Source organism: Charadrius vociferus, unplaced genomic scaffold, assembly GCF_000708025.1.
Source record: "Charadrius vociferus isolate BGI_N301 unplaced genomic scaffold, ASM70802v2 scaffold183, whole genome shotgun sequence".
In the NCBI taxonomy this organism is placed as follows: Eukaryota; Metazoa; Chordata; class Aves; order Charadriiformes; family Charadriidae; genus Charadrius; species Charadrius vociferus.
Genome location: NW_009648250.1, coordinates 1,157,705 through 1,176,045, shown reverse-complemented (window position 1 = coordinate 1,176,045; position 18,341 = coordinate 1,157,705).

The window sequence follows — 18,341 nt, the reverse complement described above, 5'->3', positions numbered from 1 at the left end:
TCGGCCCTGTGCAGCCCTGCGCTGTGGGGAGCCCCAGGCCACACCGAATGCCCCTCATCCCCAGCCTGGGCAGAGCTGCCTCGCAGCAGGCGCAGTGCGATGGGTGGAGGTGGTAGCTGTCTGCAGCAGCAGAGGTCTTCAGTTGATACCATTAATTACCGTCGCGCGGTGCCTAGTTCTGCTGGGCTCCGTGCAGCGTGGAGTGAAATGACACAATCCCTGCCCCACGGAGTGCACGGTCTCCAGTGGATCTGACAAGACGAGGGTGTGATACACCACCACGAGGTTGCAGCAAGAGAGTCGTGCTGCTGAGGTATGTGTGCTGTGTTTGAACAGGTCTCTGTTTATCTTGAGATACTAAATATGCGTACATATGCTGCCATGACTCAATCCTTGTAGGTGTCGCTGTGAAAGAGGAGAAAGTGGTTTTAAGCAAAGGTACAACACATCCAGCGTGGCAAGGAATGAATGCAAGGGCAGCCATGCAAGACACAAGCTAAAGGTTCACTGAGACCCGTGCTTTGAATATGAGTGCCAGGGGTTGATCTGATAAAAAGCAGCCAAATGGGAGATATGTAGAACATCAAAAGCAAGAACAAGGCGTTTGTCGGGACAGAGTGCAAGGCCTTGAGATACCCTGTTAGAAACTGTAGGACTGGAAAAGTAAGACAGCCTGAAGTCTTATGATCGACAGAAGAGTACGTGTTGGCTGGGGGGAAGGGAAGTGTCCACCTTGCTTTAAGTTGGCAATTGGGTATTCTGCAACAGCAAATTAGGTTATGGTCTGATCACAGACAACTGAGAGAAAAAGTGGAACAGTTTTACTACAACAAGGTGTAATTAGTTTTTGCCAAGTGGAATAGGTCAGAGCATAATCTTGGAATCCTTAGACTTTTGGAGGTATTTTTCCTGAAAAATGTTCTAAACCCAGAAATTTGGTTGTACTGAGTATGGAGGGAAAGTGGAAATCTCTTATCAGCCCTGATTTCTCTAAAAGATGCTCTTCCATGGCCTCTTATGCTTTGGGGAGGATTTTACTTTTTTGCATGCTTCCAAGAGACACTAGAAGGATGTTTCCTGACACCCATTAATCACTTCTACATTGATTCACTAGGACTATGTTCACTTCAGGACTGCAGATGAGAGAAGATGACAGTTCCTGAGGCCTCTTGGGATGACAGTATCGGTCGGACCCCACTGGGGTGTGACAGGGCACTGTGAGGCTGCAGCCTTGAAGCCACAGGATCCAGTCCCCAGAAAACGGTAAAAATGCCCTCATTAGCCTATCTGGCAACCTAAACACACAGAATGACTTTAAAACACTCATTTGGAACAGAGACTGGTGTTTGTACGTAAGCAAAAGCATTGCTGTAATTTAAATACTAAATAGTAAAATTGTTGAGAGAAATGCCAGCTCTCATCTCATACATTTTTTGTGGGATTGAAAACACAGGCAGAAGCAGAGTTAAGAAAGAATGTTCCATTTCTTCTGTCCAGACTGCTGTCTCTGGCATTTGCTGTTGCTGAGGGCAAAAACAGCATGGATTTTGAAGGGGATTAGACAGACTGGCTGGTTGGAATGCCAGTCCTGGGCACTGGCCTGACAATGAGTATTTAAGGGAACTAAAAACCTTTTCAGCAGTGGTTCCCAGTTGGTGAGGCTGGACTTGTCCCACAGGTGAAATGCATGGCTAGAGTCGATGATGGTACTCCTTCCCTGCTGGCATGGTGTCCCTCACTGGAGGGGGAAAGTCTCCAGGGCAGGGTCTGGGACCTCCTTCCTGCCTCCTCTCTGTAGTAGCTGAGCTTCTTGGTCTCTGCTTTCTTTACCAGTTTTCCTCCCTGAACTTGACTTTTGCATTCACCGTAAGCACCTCACTTGCTGCTTTCTTTGTCGATCAAGGAGAGAAAGGCACCCAAAAGAGGGAAAGTAGGCAATAGCAGCAGGTTGTTTTGTTGCACCCCTTGCTGGCTTTACTGTCAGGCCTGTTGTGACATGTGTCTCAAGATTGCTCCAGCTCCCTCACATCCCTTTCCCCACAGATCTCAGCATTATCCCAGTGTCTCCAGGAATCATTTCCTATGATTCCTAGTAACTGAACACAGGATTCCAGATGTGGCCTGACAAGCGCTGAGTAGAGTGGGATAATGACTTCTTTATCTCTGCTGGTGATGCCCTTGTTGATGCAATGCAGCATCTTGTTGGCTTCCTTTGCCGCTGCAGCACTCTGTTCACTCATATTGAGGTTATTGTGCAGCAGGACTCCCAGCTCCCTTTCCACAGAGCTGCTCCCCAGCCAGGTAGATCCCTGTCTGTGCTGCACTCCTGGATTATGTTTTCCCAGGTGCCTTCATCTTGGTAGATGAAGGCTATGCAATAAGGTTTGCTGTAGGGACATTGCAAAGTAGTATGCTGGTGTAAAGCTTGATAAGGAGGAGGATGCACAAGCTGAATACCTGGGTTCCTTCTTCAATCAGCTACTTCTCAGGAGGTCTTAAGGACTACATAAAGCTTTTGCATATAAAGCTTATAGTGGGTGTAATGCATGTAGATGTGTTTGATTAGGTGTAGATTTGTTGTGAAGGATATTCCTGACCAAATGAAAGGTTAAGTCATTGAGGCAACCTGTAAACAGAGAGATTGTCAAGGCAACAGTCTGCTGAAAGAAGAAAAGACAAACAGGTGAAATATGGGTAGAGGGCAGGATTATCAAAGTACAAGCCATATACACTTGTTCTCGCTAAGGAAGACAACTGTAGTCTCCATCTGTCAGGAGATCTCTTGAGCATTTCTGCCAGAGGCTGCTTAGGGGAATGCAATAAAAAAGTAAGCAGGTCTTTTGATCAATACTAGTAGCAGTCAGGTGTTTTGAGCCTTTGCATCTTACCTCTGGGTAAGCTTTCTATGGTAAAGGTCGTGCAGCACTGGGGAGATTCTACCCTAGAAGTTCCCTTTCCTCTGGCAAAAAAAGTTCAGCTTGATCCTAGAAAGGAAATTTTAAAGTATGGAAACTTAGAGGAAAAAACACGCTCATCAGAGGATCTGTGGGGAAAGCGGAGTTTCCAGAGCATCAAATCTATTCCACTACAACTGGCAAAGTCAATTTTTCTTCTTTACTGGCACATTTTAAGCAGTGAGATTTCCTTCTGTTTCTTCTAAGATATCAAGGCAAATTTTATCAGTGCTGAATCTGATCTCCTGGGATAGCATGGGCAAAGGTTGAGGAGACTGTGCAAGGGAGTTTTATTGGAATATACCTTAGGTGTAATGAATGCTAATGGGATATGTCGTTTACTAAGTTCAGAACAGAGTCCAGTGATTCATGACATCTTGCAGCAGTGGGGTTTCAGCCAGCTGATTTGAAGGTTGAAGTTGAAAGAGAATCAACACTTACATTCTTTCTTACTCCTAAAGATGAAAATGAATTCATACCGTGTAACAGTGTTGTTCTACTAGCACACATTGCTAAATGACTCATATAAAAATCCCAAAGGAGTGACCATAGTGGGGAGTCAGGAAAACAACAGGAAAAACTGTTCATAGTTATTGTAGACATGAGTTAAATACAAAATAAATAAAATGGATCACAAGAAGGACAAGCATCAAAGACTGAATGGTGATGTTTTCCTGTGATAGCTAGGACAAAGAAGATATTGCTGCCCAAAAATGTGGTTTTAAGTGTGTTTCAGAAGACAAAACAGTAGCACGAAAAGCAAGTTCCTTCACTGCTTAAAAGCATTTTAGCATGTAAAAGAAAAGAGGAGAATGAGCTAAAAATAAGATAGAGGAATCCAGCAAAAAAAGAAGCAGAGCTTGCTATCATATGAAGAATCAGAGAAGTAAGCCTGACAACCTTCATGTTAAAACTAGAAGGAAGCTGATTAGGAGCGTGCCAGTCATGCTGGGCATCACACCGTGGTTGATTTGATTTCAGTTCTGTGTGAAGGATAGAATGGCTTCTATCCAGCCAAAAACCTGACACAGCGCTAAATGTCAGTATCTCAGCTAATCAGACAAATCTCCTGTTATAGACATTTCCAGCATATGATTAATTTAATGCTATGGTGGACATCTAAGACTTTTTTTCCATTCTTCAAGACACAGGGTGGCTGAGGAGGTGGTGGAATCTCCATCACTGGAAGTTTTTAGGAAGGCTAGTCAAACAGCTGCCTGGCAGAGATACTGGTTTTCCTGCCTTGCCCAGAGAGATGAAATAGGTGACCACTGGAGGCCTTTTACAGTTCGGTAAGTGCACGTATATATGAATTATCAGAAGACACAAACCATGAGAAGTCATACTTTCTCTCAATTAAATTTTCTCACTAAAAGCAAAGTAGCCCAAAAATTGTTCCTCTGGTCCCACCTGATATTGGAAAAACAGATTACTGTAGTTGTAAAAGCAGAGGGCCTTACCTTTGCAATATGATCTGTTAGCAAGGAGTTTCTCCAGTTTGCTTTGGAGCACATTTCTAAATCACAAAACTAGAGGAAAACAAGATTTCTGTGCACAAATCACGACCAGAAAATACTTTCTGTTCATGAAAAGTCTTCAAAATATTTTACTTAAAAAAACAAAACTATTTTAGTCATCTGAAAGTTGACTTTTTATGCAATCTTTTTCTCTAGTCTCATAATTTTGACTAACTAAATGTATGAGAAATTGCATTTTGATCAAGAAACCTTTTAAAATCCATGGTTTTTTTTACCTACAGACTACTAAGATAAATAGACAATGTTTTTCCATGTCTGAAGCACAGCATAATTGATAAAATAATGCTATAAATATCATATCTGCAAATGCAACATCTGTGTTTATCTTTCAACCATATAAAATTACATAAACAAAGATTCTGCTTTTTATGAAATCTATGAGTAATTCCTCCTCTGCTCTTTCAGTGCTTGTATGGTAAGTGATAGAAAAGTCTAGGCTTGACAGCCATGCAAGACTCATGTCTTCTGTGTAGACAAGTGGTGCCGCATGAACAGAAATCTTGGAAGTTTTCACCTGCACTGTATCATTTGTGCACCCGATGTCTATCAGCACCATCTGAATAAGACCACCGGGACTAATGAGACCCCCATGAGTAATAACATATCTAAATTTCCACAGCCATCTGTAGATGTGTTTTCTACTGAGACTGTTTCCATAAAGATGTCATTTGTAGGTTTTGACATCTGATCACAGGGAAATTTGCATCCTGCAGTGGCAAGCTCAATCTGAGAAGTAGATGCAGTTTAATTAAGGTTGAGAATGTTTAGTCTTTTCATGTAAGCTTGTATATAGTAAGAGTTGTCTAGTTTCTTCCAATAACATTGAGGTGGAAGAGGTCACAACTTACTACTAATTGTCTGAGATATCCTGAACCCTTAGATCAATTATTCATAGGAGTTACTCATCACAGTAAGTCTCAATATGGGTACTTGATAGATGGCACCTTCCCTTCTCTTGTAAAGTGCATAAGATGCAAGACCAAGCCTTGGAAAGCTTGCCAATTTAGATGTGTTTTTGTAGAGCCTGCAAAATTCCCTGCAATATGGGCATGAATAATCCAAATTCTTCCAGGCAGGAACATGTGCTGTTGCTCCTACATAAAATACATCTTGAGTGACATCTCTAACAATTACAGTGCTAGGAAGCAAATATAAAATTAGGGCTCATCCTGTGAAGCTAGTTGGAGTTCAGGGCCAGAAGAAAAATGTATTCAGTTTTCTTTTGATGCCTGGGCTAGGAAAGTAGTTCTTTTTTATTGCAGCAATAAATGAATGAATCTTTGGTGTTCAATCTGATGGGCCAGAGCTAGCATTTTTTTAAACTTTGAGACAAATTTGCAACATGATTAATTAGCTGTATTGTGATATTCTGTTGCCAACTAACCATGCAGTAACAAGGCTTCCACTGGTTTGTTGCAAATGCTATCACACGACATGATAGCACAACATCCGAGCAAGCCCAAAATGATGATATAGGTGCTGTGTGCTGCATCTTTGAAAGTCAGGCTTCCTTAAATCTCAGTTAGCTGAGAAGGCTGAGAACTTTTGTCTCTTACTTTTTTAAGGGGAAATGCATGGCAGCAAATGGCCTTTGTTATTCCTACCTGCTTCTCTTGCTTGATAGGAATAGCAAGTGGAACTACCAGTGCGAGTTCCACCTTGCAGCTATAGGACAGGATGATTCACAGAATCACAGAATCATAGAATGGTTAGAGTTGGAAGGGACCTTAACGATAACCTAGTTCCAACCCCTCTGCCCTGGGCAGGGACAGCTCCCAGTGGACCAGGTTGCTCAAAGCCCCATCCAACCTGACCTTGAACACTTCCAGAGGTGGAGCCCCTACAACTTCTCTGGGGAACCTGTTCTGGTGTATCACCACCCTCACAGTAAAGAATTTCTTCCTAATATTTAATCTAAATCTACCCTCTTTCAGTTTAAAACCATTACGCCTCATCCTGTTGCTACACTGCCTGATAAAGAGTCCCTCCCCGTCTTCCCTGTAGGCCCCCTTTAGGTACTGGAAGGCTGCTATAAGGTCTCCCCAGAGCCTTCTCTTCTCCAGGCTCAGCAACCCCAACTCTCTCAGCCTGTCTTCATAGGAGAGGTGCTCCATCCCTCAGATCATCTTCATGATCTAACTTTGAAGCTAGCCCTGCTTGGAACAAACTGGAGAGGCTGGACTAGATGGCCCTCAGAGGTCCTTTCCGACCTAAATTATTCTGTGAGTCTGTGATTCTATGAAATTTGAATTGCTTTTATTTTCATTTGGAATGTAGTAGAGTCAATATATTACATCTGAAATTTCCATAAGCATATTTATTTGGCATGTGCTACTGGGACACCTTTTTAATTAGACGAAAAGTAGGATTTGACAATTGCTTGTGAGCTAGTATATTTCAGTTAAAAAATCAATAGTTGTTTAGAAATTGCTTTCTTTGCAAAAATAAAAAATAGAGAAAAGAATAATGTTATTTTGGGGAACAAACTGAGGTAAAAACTTGAAGAACTCATATCAAGACAATTGCATCAGAAATTTGCTAAACTGAAAAACCCAAGCAAAGAAGCCCTCTGTTACTAGCAGAACAAGAAAATGCTATCCTTGGTGTTCAGTTGTCATCTTCATACTATCAGTGAGCCTCAGAATAACAGAATAGTTTAATGTTTTTGCATGCAGCATTCTGACTTTATCTGTTAAACCACAAAGAAAAGGAGGAGTGGGGGAAGAAAACCACAGTTTTAAAGTAATCTTTTGGGGTCAAAGGAAAAGGATGGTTGTGCCTGCCCACTACTTACCAATTTGTACATTGTTGCAAGTTTTATGTAAAAACAAGTATTTCACTTGTGTGTGACTTCGGAAGTGAAACACATTTTGGAAAAGGAGTGCCTCCTAGTAGCCATTACAAGAGAGGGAAAGGGACCTAGAACAGAGCCACGTAGTCTCTGGCAGTATTTGTTACTGATATAGGGGGTTGTTGTTTTGGGTGTTTTCATGGGCATAGGTTTGGATGGCAAGCAAAAGTCAGTGGCTGGTGGTCCACTCAGATCATGACAAAAGTGAGCTATGTTGTCTGGAGCAGGGTTTGGTCTCTCACTGCCCTTGTTTGACTGTGCCAGCTGCCTGAAGCAGAAACTATATTATGAAGTGCAATTTATTCATGCAACTTGCTACTGCAAAGAGGTCTCTTGATGTGATGCAGCTGTGGCTTATGGTAGGGTCACCAGCTTCTTAAAAGACAGCACTGCCCTCTGGCCTGTTTCCTGAAGCATCACTTTTTAAAATAAAGGAATTTGGGGAACTTGGGGAACTTATTCATCAGCTGTGTCATATCTTAAGTCAGCCCTCAGAGGGATCTTGTGACAGCCTTGCAGATACAAGAAATAGCTGAACTCATAAAAAGTCTTGAATGTGACACTGAAAATATGGGTTGTCTTTCATGAGCTCTTCTAGAGAGAAAGTCTTAAAAGAAGCAGAAGATGCTGATGGCTTGAATATAGGAAAAAAACCACAAAATGTATAGACTGTGGGAACAGAGTGATATGGTGAGGTGCACTGTAAGAAACACCATGGTTAAATGCTGTCCAGAAGAACTGCTGGTACAGCATTTTCTTGAAAGCTTATGAAAGGAAGTGCTATTAAAGCAGTGTGATGTGTTCTGAAACTGTGGCTGTTCTTGTGTGTGACTGAGCTCAAATCTGCCAAGGGGCTGGACTGTGGGAAGCAAATCCCCCATCTGAGGTTGCCCCACAGCACCTGACGACTACCATCTATTTTTTCTGGAAAGGCAGGAGGCAGAAATTTGTGGTCCAGGTAGGGCCGGTATCCCTGCAAGGCTGGCTTCTCTCGGTGCTCGTACAGCTCTCAGCACAGAAGCCTTTAGATATTTAGGTAATAAATATAATTTAGATATTCATGACTCAAGTGTCACCCAGACAAACTCCAAGTTAGGTAAGCCTATGATGTGCCTTGCCTGAGTTATGTGCCTTAGTCTAGCTTCAACTGGCTCTCAGTTGCTTATAGCAAGAATAACATGGAGTAAGCTGGAGAGCAAAAGTGTGGCTGATGTAAGCCACATGGAAATTGACTTATAGGGACAGGTGTAGTTGTGAAAAAAGTTGTAGGCAGTTGTCCTTGGAGAGCATTTCTTCTTTTAGTAGAGAGAGGCAGAGGGAGGTCTGGGTGAACAGTGTGGTATTGTGTTGCACACGCTGCCCTGTGGTGCTGCTCTCAGGAGAGCTGGGGGAAGATAGATGCTGATGAATTCACAGCCCAATATCTCACTTTTAAATCACTGAAAGTTTCCCCTATGTCTTTTTTTTTTTTTTTTCCTGTGTCTGGTTGCTAATGTTCTGCAAAATAATGCAGAGAATGCTTAGAATAGCATTTCAGCGATGGAATAGTGAACTGAAAAAAACCCCCAACTCTTATTCAAAAGAAAAGTCAAGGAGATTTTAGTCTACAGATATTCTTCACTGTGGTCTGGGAGTCCTACCTTACTTTGAGTTGGAGAGTATCATGTATTCTGGATTTTTAATAAAGCATTACAATTCTCTCTAAGGACTCTGATCATAGAATACGAACTTGATTTTCTTCCACCACTTGTAGTGGGGACAAGGACATGCTGGATGGATGCCTGATCTATGTATCTGGGTCCCATACAGGAATGTAACAGCTAAAATGGGAATTAAGTAATTCCAATAAGCCTGGTGAGCTTGTTTGCTACACAGTGCTATATTTCATATCATATCAACACTGCATGGAATCTTAGTGAGCCTTGGCAAGAAAAAGCTGAAGCGAGACAATTTTTGGAGGTACTCTGAAATAGATTTCACTTCCCATGCCAGTGTTCATTCTGAAACCTCAGTATTTCTTGAAAAGTCCTCCCCCCATGAAGACAGCAGGATATTCAGAGTGTTGCCCTGGCTGTCTCAGCTAAAGGAGACCTCCTTGATATAGCTTATGCCAGGTGAGGAGGCCAGTGCCATTATAGAAAAAGCAAAAAACTTCTCTTCTGTTACCATTTCCAAGTAACAAACCAGATCCTGTCAGGAGTTTTGCTGCAGGGATGTCTTCACAGCAACAGATGTGATCCATAGCTCGTTGGCTTATGCCCTGTGGATAGATGCATCAGAGGGATGCAAGTGCCAGCTGCACTTACCTTTGGAGCAGGCATAGCAAAAAGAGGCCCACTCTGGAGAGCTGTGTGGTGAGAGGTGGGTAAAGGGCTTAGGTCAGCCAGTTCCTTGCTCTGTGCTCAGTACAGAAACTGCCCGTGCCCAGCCCTGGGAACCATGGCAGTGCTGTTTCTGTTGGAGGCATTGTTCTCCCTGAAAACTGCTGTTGAGGTTGACTTATGCATGTGACCTTGATTCAGTGGTGCAGTGTGGTAGAGCAGGGAAGCTTGGTAGTCCTCAGGGTTGTTGCTAGAAGTGGACAGTCAGGCTTATGAACAAGCTGAGGACTTCCAGAACAAAAAGCCTGAGTCTCAGTGCTTTCCCGGACTGTGGTTAGACTCCAGGTAGTGGCAGTAAATTCTGCTCTATCATGCATCAAGCAACACACAGATTCACTGGAGGTGTGCAGTGCAAAGCTGAGAGACCTGCTAGGAGTCTGCATAGCCTGGTTTGTGGCAGGTGAGCTCACACTTTGCATATTAACGTTATTCTGCACCTGGTCTATAGCAGCAGAATAAGTGTACAACTTCCTTCTTCCCATATGTTCCCATGGAACGTAGGCCTGGGGTGGTAGGGCTACATCTTTGCCAATTCAACAGTCCTGGCTTCTCACCAGCCTTTGTTTATACTATGGCCTAAGCAGAAAGTATAAAGTTCTATGCTGGCAGTCTATTCTGTCCAACTCACCTGGCCGCAGCCTGTGTGGTGGAGCCTTCTCATCTGCAGAAGAGCTGGACAACATCCTGGTGGGGCACTGTAATGGATCACCAATGCAATCTAATTGGAGCTTGACTTATGAATAAGAAAAAAAACCAACAACATTCTCTGGGATGGCTTTAATGTTTGAATATATTTTTTAAATTCATAGAACTGAAGCTTTAAGAGGCAGGTACAGCCCTCTGTCATGCCAGAAAATTGCTTTATATGTCCACTACCTTGCATGATAACTCCGAGTGGAATACATTCCACTGAATGCTCCTTATAATTTCAGCACCTACCCTACCTATGTGAAAAGATATTTTACTCCTTAGAAAAGCATTTTCATACCTAGTCTCACAAAGTAACCAAATCACATAGTCCCATGTCCTTGTGTTGAGCCCTGTTGAAGCCTGCTTGTCAATCCTCACCTGAGGTGAACCAGCATGTATTTATTTATGCCACTGTGTTATTTATGTATCTGGGTTCATTGCTAGTAAAAGGGTGTGATGCAGACATATCTGTTTAAAGGATTCCCTTTCTGGAATGTTATGAAGTTAAAGTGTTAAATATTCTTGTCATAATTATTCATCTTGTCAATAGATAAGATTTCACTGGATTTTATCATTAGGTTACCACACAGGTTTCTTAAATAGTCACAAGTGCATGTAACCATATTCCTGTATCTACCAATAAAAGCACTCTCCACTATAGCAGGGAACAAAATACAGTCTTAGCTATAAGTGATACATAACACAGAAATAGTATCCTAAATACCTTAATCCATTTTTATACTGCCATGTAGGAAAATGAAGTCTTCAGCAAATCTTTTTTGTATTAAGTTATTCCTATGAAAAATTATTTCCCAAATCTCCCTGCTAAGTGCTAATATTGTTTCTGGTAGAATCCACTTTATATATTTGAGTGCTAACATTTGCAGCACATTTTCTCGTTTGTTTTTAAGCCGTGCTCAAATTAGCAATTAACTAAAATAGTTGCTTTTGTAGATGGAGTATAAGAATAGTTAATAATTTATATTTTTCTGATTCCAGAGTGCAACAGTGTGAAAATGAATGACTAATTTGTTGTTGATATGGGAAGGAATTTTAATCTTTTATGAGAACATCTTGGCTGTGGGTATGCTTATCTCTGAGAAAGGGAGATGGAATTCTTCAGTGGGCAATGTATGAATATTATCTGACACAGAGCTGAAAGTAAAAATAATTGAGCAAGGAACTAGTAACAATTTCCTCTTCTGTGTCTAAGATTTTTATCAGCTGCTTTCCAAGCAAATTGTTAGCCCATATGGAACTGAGTATTATTTCAGAAACATAATCATTCATTTATTAATTGAGCATTTATATACTTCTGTTGTAGGAATCAAAAGTCCGTTGTTACAAATAAGCTTTTTTTTTAAGCTATTTTTTAATAAATATTCCTGAAAAGGGGATTTCATGATGAATATATGTGTCACTGCTACTTCAGTTAGGATTTCAGAGGAGCCGCTTGTCTTGTTGCATTCTGGAGCCATTTCCCTTTGTCCTGCAGTTAGGTTCATGCTTCTGTTTAATGATGAGCAGCCCAGGGAGGTTGTGGAGTCCCCTTCTCTGGAGATTTTCAAGACTTTCCTGGATGCAGTCCTAAGTAATGTGCTCTAGGCAATCCTGCTTTAGCAGGGGGGGTGGACTAGATGATCTCTAGAAGAGAAGGACCTGGGCATGCTGAGTGACCAGAAGCTCAGCATGAGCCAGCAATGTGCGATCACAGCCCAGAAGGCCAACCATATCCTGGGCTGCATCAAAAGAAGTGTGGCCAGCAGGTCAAGGGAGGTGATTCTGCCCCTACTACTCCACTCTCATGAGACCCCACCTGGAGTACTGCATCCAGCTCTGGAGTCCTCAACATAAGAAGGACATGGACCAGCTGGAGAGTGTCCAGAGGAGGGCCACGAGCATGATTCGAGGGGTGGAGCACCTCTCCTCTGAGGAGAGGCTGAGAGAGTTGGGGCTGTTCAGCCTGGAGAAGAGAAGGCTCCGGGGAGATCTTATTGTGGCCTTCCAGTACTTAAAGGGGGCCTCCAGGAGAGCTGGGGAAGGACTTTTTACTAGGTCACATAGTGACAGGATGAGGGGGAATGGCTATAAACTGGAAGAGCGCAGGTTTAGATTAAACATTAGGAAGAAGTTTTTAACTTTGAGGGTGGTAAGGCACTGGAACAGGTTGCCCAGAGAGGTTGTTGAGGCCCCATCTCTGGAGGTGTTCAAGGCCAGGCTGGATGTGGCCTTGGGCAACCTGGTCTAGTCGGGGGTGTCCCTGCCCATGGCAGGGGTGTTGGGACTCAATGATCTTCAAGGTCCTTTCCAACCTAAACCATTCTATGATTCTATGAAGTCCCTTCCAATTCTGAAAATTCCATGATTCATGACTGTAAGTGCAGACCTGGTGACTTTAGGGGCAAATCAATGCTCTGTCCTCACCAGTAGCACTCCCTGGTGCACTGCCCTAAGGCTGTATTTATGCAGCCTCCATTTTCATGGATGCAGTTGGTAGGCAGAAAAGAAGAGTGAAGCCCTCATTAGTTCCAGCAGTCTCAGCTGTTTGCCAGGTATGCAGCCCAGAACCACTCTCCCACATGTGTATTTCTGAGAAATAAGTAAAGCCTATTGATACTGGATCTACCATGTAACTCACCTGGTGAAACACAGCATACAGAGGCTAATTAATTTAAAGTACTGCCCTTCATATAGTTTTAATACTACTGTTGATGATTCAGTGGTAAGTAAAGACATGCAGGGAACAGCAAAGAAACCTTCCTAGCAAAACTCAAGAAAGATGACATGGCTTCCCCCTCCCACACATGCACACTACCTGCATCACTTTCACACTCTGCAGTTTTTATGATCAGATTCACCCCCTGTATGAGTCACTTTTGTGTCCAGACAAGGAGGTGAAATGGCTAAATGTGCTGCTAAGCCTGTGGACAGTTATCAGATGTGGAAGTAAATTGGACATTATTGTTGTAGGCAGATGTAGTGATTTGAGATCTGTTTCTCAGCCCCTTTCTTTGGTGTGTGCTTTAGCTGCTGCCTCCCTGTTCTTCTCTTTCACCTCAATGGTTGTCAAGTCCTTAAGACACTCATTTTACCTTACAATTCCTGCCCCAAGGAGAGGATGCCTTTCTTTGTGCTTACATAACACCTAAGATTACATAACTTTGGTCCATGCAAATCTTCTGAATGATATTGTAGTATAAGTAAATAATTACTGATACCTTAGCTACCCACTGGACTAGCTGCAGTAGCTGAAGCAGATTTCTGTTCCTCTCGTTTTGCATTCCTGGTGAAGTGACAACATCCAGACTTTGCAGATCCCCGTATGTAGTAGTTCATGAAAAGTAATTTCTTGGTCCTTCTCATATAGTCATCTTCTTTTGTCTGGGTGGGGCAAGGTCAGGAATGGACGTGAGTGTGTTGGGAGCAAGGAAAGCAAAGGCAGAGTAAAGGAAGGGGAAAATAGGTTTAACATCCGTGTATGACTCTAAGCTGCCTTGGAAGAAACTTTTCCAGAGGTATTAGGCTATTGCTTTTCCTAGTTTTGGCCTTCTTCTTCGCATTTTATTCGAGGTAGTGTGATCTTGTCAGCTTTCTATAACTGACTTCTTTGTTTTCTCTCTGGGAAACAATACAACTGGAAATTGAAACTATTTGAGAGAGAGAACTGTCAAATGTTAACATTTGCAGTGACATAGAGTTTTATTCTTTCCTCACTGGCTTTTTGGAGGAAAGTCTGTTCTTCCTTTCTTCTCGCAGTCTAACATCACTTCTTCCATAATTGCTTGGTTTCAGATTCAGTGCTTGTCTTAGCTGATTTCATAGCATTTCCCTACTTTTAACAGAAATGTAGAAAAACATTCTGTACCTTTTACCACTTTTTCTAACAGTACACTTTCAATTATGTTAGATTCTGGAGAAAGCGGAGATGGAAAGGACCCATTATACTTCTAGTTCATGCTCTTCATACCAGAATTGTTCCATGTAGCCTATTCTCAAGTGCCTTAGCATTGTAAGTGGTTCTCCCACTCTTTGGTGTAGCATTTCATCTTCCTGTAGCCATCACTACTAAAAACTTTAATTGGTATGTCACCCAAATTTAGCTCCACTTCAGCCAAGTCACATGCTTTTGTGCCTACAATAGGGAACTTTCTCTCTCATTTTGTTTTCAGGACTCTTTAATAACTTTCTGGAGTGAATGGTCCAGTGCCAAATAACATGCACAAAGATCTACCAGTTCAAGGAATCTAGGGTCCTAAGCAATCCTGAATTCAGATACCAGAAAGTTGTGAGAGTGACAACTTAAACTGTAGTGGAATTATTAGGTGTTTGTGATCTTTCACCAGAAGTATAGAAGTGGTGTGCACCAACTCTTCTATGGCACAAATATTATTTTATTTTCTTGTAATAATTTATCTTTTTAGGTTTTGTCTCTTCTGTGTACTTTCTTTTAATGATTCCAGAGATAGAGGATGACACTGAGACAGGGAGAGAAAAGTAAGGTACCAAAAAGTCCAATTCTTTCAGCAAATAGGCTATCTTGCCTCCTTCCTTCCTCCCTATGTATACCATACTGATGTCATGCTGCGTCAGGTTGCTGAAAAGAATTCCCCTAGCAACTGTGCAGAAGAATTATTTGGCTCATTTTCTTTCATTTCCCCCCAGTAGTTTGGTGAGTGATTGGAACAAAAAGCCCTAAACTGTCCAGTCATTTTTTTGTTCATTCGTTTTCTTCGTTTTCGCACACACCACAAAAATGGCATCAGAGCATGTACAGTGTACATGTTTTTGTGCTTATATACTAGCATACACATGCAAGTATGTATACGAACATTGCTGCTGCCCTTTTCATTTTATGCTGCAGAGTGGATGCTGTTGTTGGCTACAGACTCAAATGTCATCTGGGTTTGGAGTCTTCCAGCTTATGATTTCATCTTTGCAACTGCTGATTTTCAGAAGTCTGTTTATATGCACTGTAAACTGAAATGTTCGGTCTGAAATAGTTTCAGACATTAAACTCTAATCAAAACATTTTATGGTTGAATTATGCCTGCTTCCACTGTTACAAAAATTCTGCTAGTGAAATCACATCAGAGTATTTTAGATTAGATGCCTAACACTTGCTTGTTTGTGTACTTCCTTCACCCAGACAAGCCCCATGTTCAGGGAGCAGGACTTAGGACTCTAAAAGGCACATCTTATTTCTGGAACAAATCAAAGAAAATAATGCCGTTAGCATTACCATTTTCCTGAGAGGCTTAACATTGGAGAGTTTGTTAGTTTAAATCAGTTGCCACCTTGTATTTGGTAGCTACCTTTGAAGATCATGCAATTCCTTTTAAATTCCAGGATAAATGACATTATACAACTTTACAGAATGGGGGTTGGTGATCTTTTGAATGTCTCAGTGGGCAAAATAGGTGACGGGAAACAGTCCTGCCCACTTAGAGATTCATCCAAGTCCTGCTATAAGGACTGGAAAGACACCCATTGACTTCACAGGGAACTGGATGAAGCTTTAAACGTCAATAAAATCAAAGAAGTCTCACAGTGAGTCGGCCTATCTGGCACACATTTAAAAAAACGATTGTAAATTTTGAAAATGAGTCTTCTTGCAACGTAGGCCAATTGGTCAGCTGCAAACTTGGCAGAGCTGTGAAGCATGTGTCCTGGGCAGTCCACAGGAACACAATGTTCTTTTTTGCTTCTGAGAGCTTTGGAGACTGAAAAAAAGGACTCAACCCAATGCTGAAGACTAAATACTGAAATAATGGAGCTAAATACAGAATTCAACAAATACTTTACAAAGGTAACACTTCTTTTGGAATAAAAGAAATTAAAAAATCCCCCAAAGTTGAAACATTTTTAAGCCAAGTGTACTGCTTCATTGTGTGTCCTGGAAAAAAGAACAAAATTCAGAGAATTCTCTGGCAGAAGCTGAAGGAATTTGACCTTTGTATCAATGCACTGTAGAAATCAGGCAGAATTCCTGAAAAAAAACCCAAAACCCTAAGCATGTAATTTTCATCCTTTAACCATCTGCGGGGGGAGTGAAACTCATCCAAAGAGAGGAGAAGCTACTGAGCCCTAGGCATTCAAACTGCGTTGCAGAAATGTTGCTGCTCTGCCTTGAAGCAGAAGTATGATTTTGCAGCACAGACTCCTAGTTGATGCTTTTAAAGTCTTGTGCAGTGGGTGCAAACTCCAGAAAGAACATGTAGACTTTTAACTGCATACAAAGACACAAGAGCAAAAATGGCAGTCAAATATTGTGGTTGATGTAATGTGCAAATAGAGCACAACACATGCACACTTAGGCTTGAAAGCAGCCACTGCAAAACTGGTTTTGATTGCCCCGATTTCCCACAAAGGAAGCTTCTCATGCTTAGAAAGCAGGAGTAATGTCATCAATGGCAGTGGAGCTTCACCACAATAAAAGAAATGTGAGGTTCAGTATCTGTACCATGCTGCTAAACCATAATCTCAAGAGACCTCAAGTCTAGTGTTATTACAGCTCAGCATTCTTCAATTACATAGCAAAAGAAACTTTGGAATTCCTTCTTTCATGTCTTTCAGAGTACACTGCACTGGTAAAACAACATATCAAAGTATATATGATTAGTAACTAAATATCCCCATGACCTAGATAGCTGCTTCTCTCCTGTAATTGTACCTTTCCAAGGAAAGTGAATTCCTAAAAGAGTGTAGTTGCAGTTGTTAAAGGGACTTAAGAATTTGGTTTTCAAACAAAGGTATTAAAAACTCACTGTTTAAAACACAAGTCTATGCAATTTTAAATTAGCATTTTCATTTTGGGTCTTTAGAACCCCAAAGTTTCATCTGCCTTTTGTTTTGCTTTTTACTTCCAGCTATTGCATGGGATCTGGAGTTCTCATACTCTTCCTCTGCTTCCCTGCTCACTCCGAGTGTCTTTGTGACTGTTCCACAGAGACTCGGCCTGGCAAGTGCAGAAAAATACATTAGAAGATTTTTTTAAGGGTCATTTTAAAACTCCCATTTTCACAAATTCAAGCTCTTTTTTCAGTGATAGAAATTGACCACTAGTAGCTTAAATTGACTCGTGAATGCTAATGGTCCATTTCTACCTGTTTCTATGGAAATGGATGTCAGCTTGGAGAGGGGGGAATGATTTTAAACATATACTTCATAAAAGATGTCACCTACCTGATGTCCTTTTTCACTAAAACCTTAGAAAGGTTTCTGGTAGCAAACCCAAAGCACTATTGACTGGTTTCAGCTGCTAGTTGAGGACTGGGAACCTAAATGCATTTTTCACACATATGCAAAAGCAAATCCCAAGTCCACTGGCTCCTAGATCCTGATTTGTCATTGTCTTGCATCCTGTGCAATAATACACCATCTCAGAAAGTGTGTATAAAACGCTATGAAAGTAGGATGGAAGAATAAAGCATTGCCAAAGTGGGATAAGATTGCTTAGAATAAGACAAGATGTGAATGAAAGGGGGGACAAAAAATGGTAAATTTTAAACATCTCCTTTTAGCAGCACAGACATTGTTGGGCACCTTGGCTCTCCGGAGAGATTTTTCAAGTAAAGTCTAATGCAGCATTTCTTTCTAAAGAATGTTGGCTTGCAGCAACATTTCCGTAGGAAGAGTAATTTTTTTTCCCGATTCATGGATAAAACTCTGTTTGGTTCAACAGATACCAGTATTTATGTAACTGAGAGCGAAATTTGTCCTAAAATTTGTCACCTGCTGTACGTGACCCTGCTCTGGCAGGGGGGTTGGACTAGATGAGGAACTCTCCAGATGTCCCTTCCAACCCCTACCATTCTGTGATTCTGTGTAAATATGTAGTTAAAGTGCAAAAGGCTCTTTTTTTTTTTTTTTTCCTCTTCCCCAGCAGAAGAATGAAAGAATATAAAACTGATTGTGCTTCACTGAAAAA